The 6,574-nt window shown below is 44.0% G+C and overlaps 1 pseudogene; it reads right to left on the bottom strand.

Annotated features, from left to right (window-relative positions):
- Nucleotides 1-3,611: 3,611 nt before the first annotated feature.
- Nucleotides 3,612-6,044, bottom strand: LOC123083759 (uncharacterized; annotated as a pseudogene).
- Nucleotides 6,045-6,574: the final 530 nt, after the last annotated feature.

Below are 6,574 nucleotides of genomic sequence, written 5' to 3'. Positions count from 1 at the left end.
CATGTCACACAATATGATGGTCAACTTACACAGGAGGAGGTCCATGTTGATGACCAAGTTACACATGAGGAGGCCCATGTTTATGGCCATGATACACATGAGGAGGTTCATGTCACACAAGATGATGGTCAACTTACACAGGAGGAGGTCCATGTTGATGGCCAAGTTACACATGAGGAGGCCCATGTTGATGGCCATGATACACATGAGGAGGTTATTGTCACACAAGATGATGGAGCAGATACACCAGTTGTTTTTCAGGCAAATTCTCCACTTTTGTCCCTTCATTTTGACCACTTTTGTCCAATCCTTTTTGTTGTACTGATGCTAGCATGTGATGATTGTTTTGTACAGGTGCAGGACTTCGGATTTACAATGCTTCATATGATGCAACAATACAAACATGTTCCTAGAGAAGACCTGAAAGCATTTTGCCAGATTCTTCATTCATCTCACTGGAAGCAGGTTCTCACACTTCAGCACAGACAACAATAGCTACAAATGAAGGCAACCAGACCATGAAGTTGTTGAAGATGAAAAGAGAGAAAGAAAGACAGATGGCATCCAAGAGAGATGCAGCACTTGAGGCCATGAATGAGATGGTAGAGAAGAAAGCAGAGGAGGCATAAGCAAAAAGGACAGAAATTGCAAGGAGGAAAGCAGAGTCTTTAGCAAGAAGAAGAAGAAGAGCAGCACAAGAGAACAAAGCTATGGAATCTGCAGCAAGGCTGGAAGCAGCAGCAGCAAGAAAAGCTGCATTGCAAGAAGATAAGGAGGCCAGAGCCCTTGAAGCAATGACAACTAAAGCAGAGGCAGCATTGAAGAGAAAAGAAGATCAAGAAGCAAAGAGAGCTATGGCAGCACTGAGAAGAAAATAAGATCAGGAAGCAAGGAAGAAACAACAAGAAGAGGCTAAGAGAATAAGAGCTGAGCATAGGAAGCAAGCAGGGCCAAGTGGACATGTGCCCAGGAAGCTGAAGAGAGCAAACATGTTTGATGAGTTTAGATGATTCAGTGCTGGTGCACTTGTAATTTTTTGGCAAAAACTGCAATGAGACTCTTTTAAACTGTTGGAGTTTAGATGATTCAGTGTTGTTACACTTGTAATTTTTTTGGCAAAAACTAGAATGAGACTTTTTGAAACTTTTGGAGTTTAGATGATTCAGTGTTGTTGCACTTGTAACTTTTTGGCAAAAACTACAATGATACTCTTTGAAACTGTTGGAGTTTAGATGATTCAGTGCAGCTGCATTTGTACTCATTGAATGGCTTCATTCACTGAATTCAAAATGAAAACTGTTAGAGTTCAGTGCAGAATCAGTGACTTTATTCACCGAATTCAAATTGAAAACTGCAATGAGTGGTTCATTTTTCTCTTTACTGGTTTTGTACTTAACTTCATAAAAAAGGGTGGCCTGGGTCTCGAACCCAGGACGTGTGGTGTGAGAAACTGCTTGCAATGCCAGTGTGATAGCAATGGTGCTTTTCTCAAGTGTTACTTGGCAACCTACTTATTATGCTTCCACTCCCCTCCCTGTTAACTGAATTTTAACAGTTAACTGAACTTTATCAGTTGTATGAATTTAGTTTGAAAAGAGAACTGAATTTTTACAATTAACTAAATTTAGTTTGCAAAGATAACTTAATTTTTACAGTTAACTGGATTTTTGCAGTTGTCTGAATTTAGTTTGAAAAGTTAACTGAATATTTACAGTTAACTAAGTTTTAACAGTTGTCTGAATTTAGTTATCTGACAAAGTTCAGTTAACACAAAGTTCAGTTAAGACCAAATTCAGTTGAGACAAAGTTGAGTTAAGACAAAATTCAGTTAAGACAAAGATTCATTTTTTTGAAAACCTTAGCAGCTTCTTCTTTTGGATTATTTCCTTATATAACAACAAGACACTTTTGGGTTGTTGTCTTATATAGCAACAAGTCTGCATCAACAACGTTATATGGCATCAACTGCCACTTATATAGCATCAACGCAGTTAAACACTTATATAGCATCACAGCGAGTTCAACACTTATATAGCATCAACAGCCAGTTCAACAACTAGTTCAACACTTATATAGCAACAACAGCTAGCAGAAATTACAAATAACGTATGTGCTTAATATACAAGCACACCTAACAAACTACTATTTTATAACTTATATGCTGAAAATCTGTATATTTCAGCATACCTAACTACTGCAACTGCATCTTCTTCATGCCTGCTACTTCATCTTCTTCATCTTTAGTTCTTCATCTTCTGGAGGCGCTCCGAGCGGCGAACCTCCACGTCAACTGCCACCTTCCTCTTCTTCTTCCTCTCTGGCTGCGCTATGACATTCACCTGTGCTTGCAGGGCCAAGACCACCTCCACCTCCTGCTTGACAATGTCAGGAACATCTGAAAGCAGCTCGACGTCAATGGGGCGGTGCTTGTCACCCTCCCTGGCGACGGGCGCCACCATCCGGACCTCTGGCTCGGGGATGACGGGCGCCGCCACCATGACCTCCGACTCGTCGTCAGAGAGGACAATCACCTCGGGCTCCTTCCAGCCAGTCGACCAGGACGAGTCAGCGACATAGCCAGAGTTGTCGTTGGAGCCAGAGTCATACTCCGATTCGAACGAGATGTACTCGGAGACATCGTCGCGCCCGTGGAGATCGGGCTGGTAGTGGTCTCAGTAGGCCGTGTTGACAGGCGCTGGGACGGCCAGGTCGACGTTGTGGACGTGCTCCTTCGTGAGCCAACGCGTGACGGATCCGACTGCCGCGGCATGGTGGCGGACCGGTACATACACCATCGGGCTCGCTGCCCTAGGTCGTCAGAGCGCGTCTCCTGCATCGTGAAGCGAATGACGAGCGCAGAAGGGATCCCAGCGGGGTCGGTGCAGGTGTGGTCCAGCTCGTCATCGATCATGACCTTGAGGAGGCCACGCGCGTGGTGATGCAGCATCCCAATGCTGGGGAACCACTTCCTGATCTCCGCCAGGTCCGGGCGCATCGCCTTGTCGTCGCCTGCGAGGTCATCGATGACCCCCTGCCAGGCGCGGCTGTTCTCCATGTCGTCGTCGGCGAGGGTTTTCTTGACGGCGGAGTGGGGTTTGGTAGCAGGGTAACCGAGGGGACGTGGGTGGACGGTGGACTGTAGGTGAGTGGAGAGTGGAGCGGTGGGTGGGTGGGCTTAAAGAGCAGAGAAGGAAACCGAAGAGGCGTGGGCCATTGGGCCACGAGCAACTACTAAATAGTTAGTTTAGTACCTGCCCTTAATCAAAGCACTACTACTTACCCCATTGGCATTGCCCATAAAGTTCAATACCACAGGTCCTGGGTTCGAGACCCAGGCAAAACTCTTTTTGTGTAATTTTTATTTTTTTTCCTTAATCAAAATTTGGAACAGGCATAAAAATTCAGTCATAGAAAACAACAAATCTTTCCAAAAGAAGAAACACTAACAGTTAACTTCAATTTCTTGTCTACATTTACTTATCTGAACCCAATTTAGTTAACATTTGACAAAAAGTACAAATTACACAAATCCAGGAGGTGGTTCATGTTCATTTGACAGAAGGTACACATTCTAGGAAAGATACAAAGTCATTTTTTACAATGACACAAATTCAATCAAATTCATTCAGCATGCCCTTCAGCTTCCTTATCTTCTCCTTGGTGGCCTCTTTGTGTTTGAATAGATCACCAATCATGTACTCAAGCTTCCTTTTCTCATGCTTCAAATCATCCCTCTCTTGAATCACTTGGTCCCTCTCCTACACTGCTTGGTCCCTCTCTTTCTCTGCTTTAACCCTGAAGACCTGATGAATGTTGGTTACTGACTTGTCTGTCATCTTCTTCTTCTCAAGTTCTTCCTTTAGATCAGTCAGAGCAAGTTGTGTGCTGCCTAATTGGCTCATTGCCTTCTCCTTCTCAGCCACCATCTTAGCAAAATCAAGCTTGAAATGCCTCAACTCATTCTCCATCTTCTTCTTCTCTTCAAGAACCTTCAAGTTTTCTTCAGCACTCACAACATTCTGTCTAAACCTCTATTTTTTCTCCTCTTCATACATGGTCCATATACTAGCTAGGCTCATCTTCAGAGCATCAGGCCACTCAGGGTCAATCCACTCAACATATCTGCATTTAGGTACCTCCTAACAATTTAGACCAAACAAAAAATTCAGTTAACTGCCAATATTCAGTTCTGTGCATGATGATGAAACTTAAAACATACTACAAATGACTTCCTGTTTAACAGTGCCAAATGCAAAAAAAATTACTAACCTTCTGTGCACAAGCTAGAAACCTTCTGCCACTATCAACAGATTCAAATGCCACATGCTTTTCACACAAATATCCATGCCCACATCTAAAGCTAAGCAGATCTGTAGCCAAGCCACTCCATTCCTCACAGGAAATTGTGGCAGGTGGCTAAACAAAAGAGAGACATTTGGAATCAATTGAGAGACAAACCCTAGCTGAGAAATCCTAGACTGGGTGGGGAGCACACTAACCTTGCTGGTCACAGAGTAATCTTCAGAAGAACTGGGAAGATCATCCTAGGACACCATTGTTACTGCTAGATGAAGATGATAAGGGGATCTGTTGGTTCTATTGGACAGAGGAGAGAAGGGATCTGGTGGTGCACGAAATTGAAGATGAAAGATGAGGAAGAATAAGGGGATCTAGTGGTGGTGGTGGACTGGTGGTGGACCAAAGCTACATGTAGAGTGCAAGTTGCTGGGTGGGTGTTTGTAGCAGGTGCAAGTACATTCTTGCTTTTGAGTTCAGTTGTGTTGAGAAAGGGGGCCTGGGCTGACATGAGTTACATTTAAGACAACAATTAGTTAACATAAGTTAGTTCAGTTATGACAACAATTAGTTAAGTGCATTTCTATCAGCAATTAGTTAACCCTAATTAGGTTAAGTGCATTTCTGTCAGAAATTAGTTATGAAAGCATTTCTGTCAGTAATTTGAAAGCAATGAGGTTAAGTTAAGTACAATTCTGACAGAATTTGAATTAGGTAAACTTCTGTCAGAATTAGTTTAACTACACTTCTGACATCAAATACATTTGTCAGTAATTTCAAAGCAATTAGGTCAATCAGACTTCATATTACTGACATATTATCCATTACAACAAGCATTACAACCAAGACTTCATACTGAGCAAACAAGAGATCTCTACGCTGGCATTTAGTATGCTCAGTTTAGAACAAGAGATCTCTTAGAACACCTACACCTACTCATTTAACAACACTTCACTTCTTCATAATTAAGGTGAAACACGTCACACAAAGAACTATAACAAAAGCCATCAGCAGCTTTAGCAACATCACAATCTCTCTGCCTAATCCTAAAAGCATATCAATTTGATGCTTGGTAGCATACTTATTCTCACTGGAGTTGGCATAATTAGCTCTGCCTACACTGCCTCTTCCAGCCATGCCCTTCTAGTTGTGCCTATGCCTGCCATTGACTCAGTCCTCTGCCTCTCAATCTTTTCCCTCCTGTCCTCAACTACACCAATGGCATCTACAGCAGCATCACCAACTAGACACCTTGTTTCAACCAGATTCTCCACATATTCAAGCTCCCAGCGCCAGAAATAACAAGTGACCTGAGAACACAAAATTACAAAGTGACAATAAAGTTCGGAGTGCATGAATCAATGGCAGACTAGTTAACCAACTAATTATGTCAGTAATTTTGCAAACAAATACATTCTAAACTACTGTATTAATCAGAGCAATGACTAGTTAACCAACTAATTTGGCAACCAAGGACAATCTAAACTACTGGAGAGCACCTAAAGGCCAATTTAATGAGTGCTCTGCTTCAATACTACAGTGAGTTAACACGGCATGAATCAATTAGCAAGAAGCTAGGAACTGGCACTTATAGTGTGGTTGACGCACTTGTAGAAGATCAATCCATCATGCTCATCGGTGCTAGACCGGTAGAACCTCACCTGCTCGCCACAATCCGGGCACCCGATCAATGGTACAGCAACGGAGCGACCATGCAATGCAGAGTGGATGGAGCTAGAAGATGACATGACGGCACGGACGGAGGAGGCGGAGCAGGGCGTCGGCAACGGCTGCGGCGGCGGAGGGCGTCGACGTCGGCAATGGCTATGGCGGCGGAGGGCCTCGACGTCGGCAATGGCTGCGACAACGGGGATGGGAGTTGGGCTAGGGTTCGGAGGAGAGGAAGAGGAGAGCGAGGGGATAAGCGAGCAGTCCGACCAGGTGCGCGTTCGGTCCGACCAGGTGCGACCAGGTACTTGCGATTTTGCAGAAACCACCCCGGACGGACTAGTATTGACCCAGGCACGACCGGGTGGTGGTCAAAGCCAAGCTGGCGGCCGCTGACTCGGCCAAGTCAGCGAATACGTAGACGAAATCATACATACGGACCAAAGTGAACCCTGTGCGCATGTATGTGGACCGTAGTTCGGGTATTTTGAAGTAGTGGTACTAAAGTGTCAACCGGCTTAAGTTTTATGACCTATAGTGATTTTTTTATTTCCAAAAGCATGAAACCCGACGATCGTACGGGTGGCTCGACAAACTCTCCTAACACGCT

The sequence above is a fragment of the Triticum aestivum genome, chromosome 4A (assembly GCF_018294505.1).
Source record: "Triticum aestivum cultivar Chinese Spring chromosome 4A, IWGSC CS RefSeq v2.1, whole genome shotgun sequence".
In the NCBI taxonomy this organism is placed as follows: domain Eukaryota; kingdom Viridiplantae; phylum Streptophyta; class Magnoliopsida; order Poales; family Poaceae; genus Triticum; species Triticum aestivum.
This window is presented reverse-complemented; position numbering and strand designations above follow the sequence as displayed.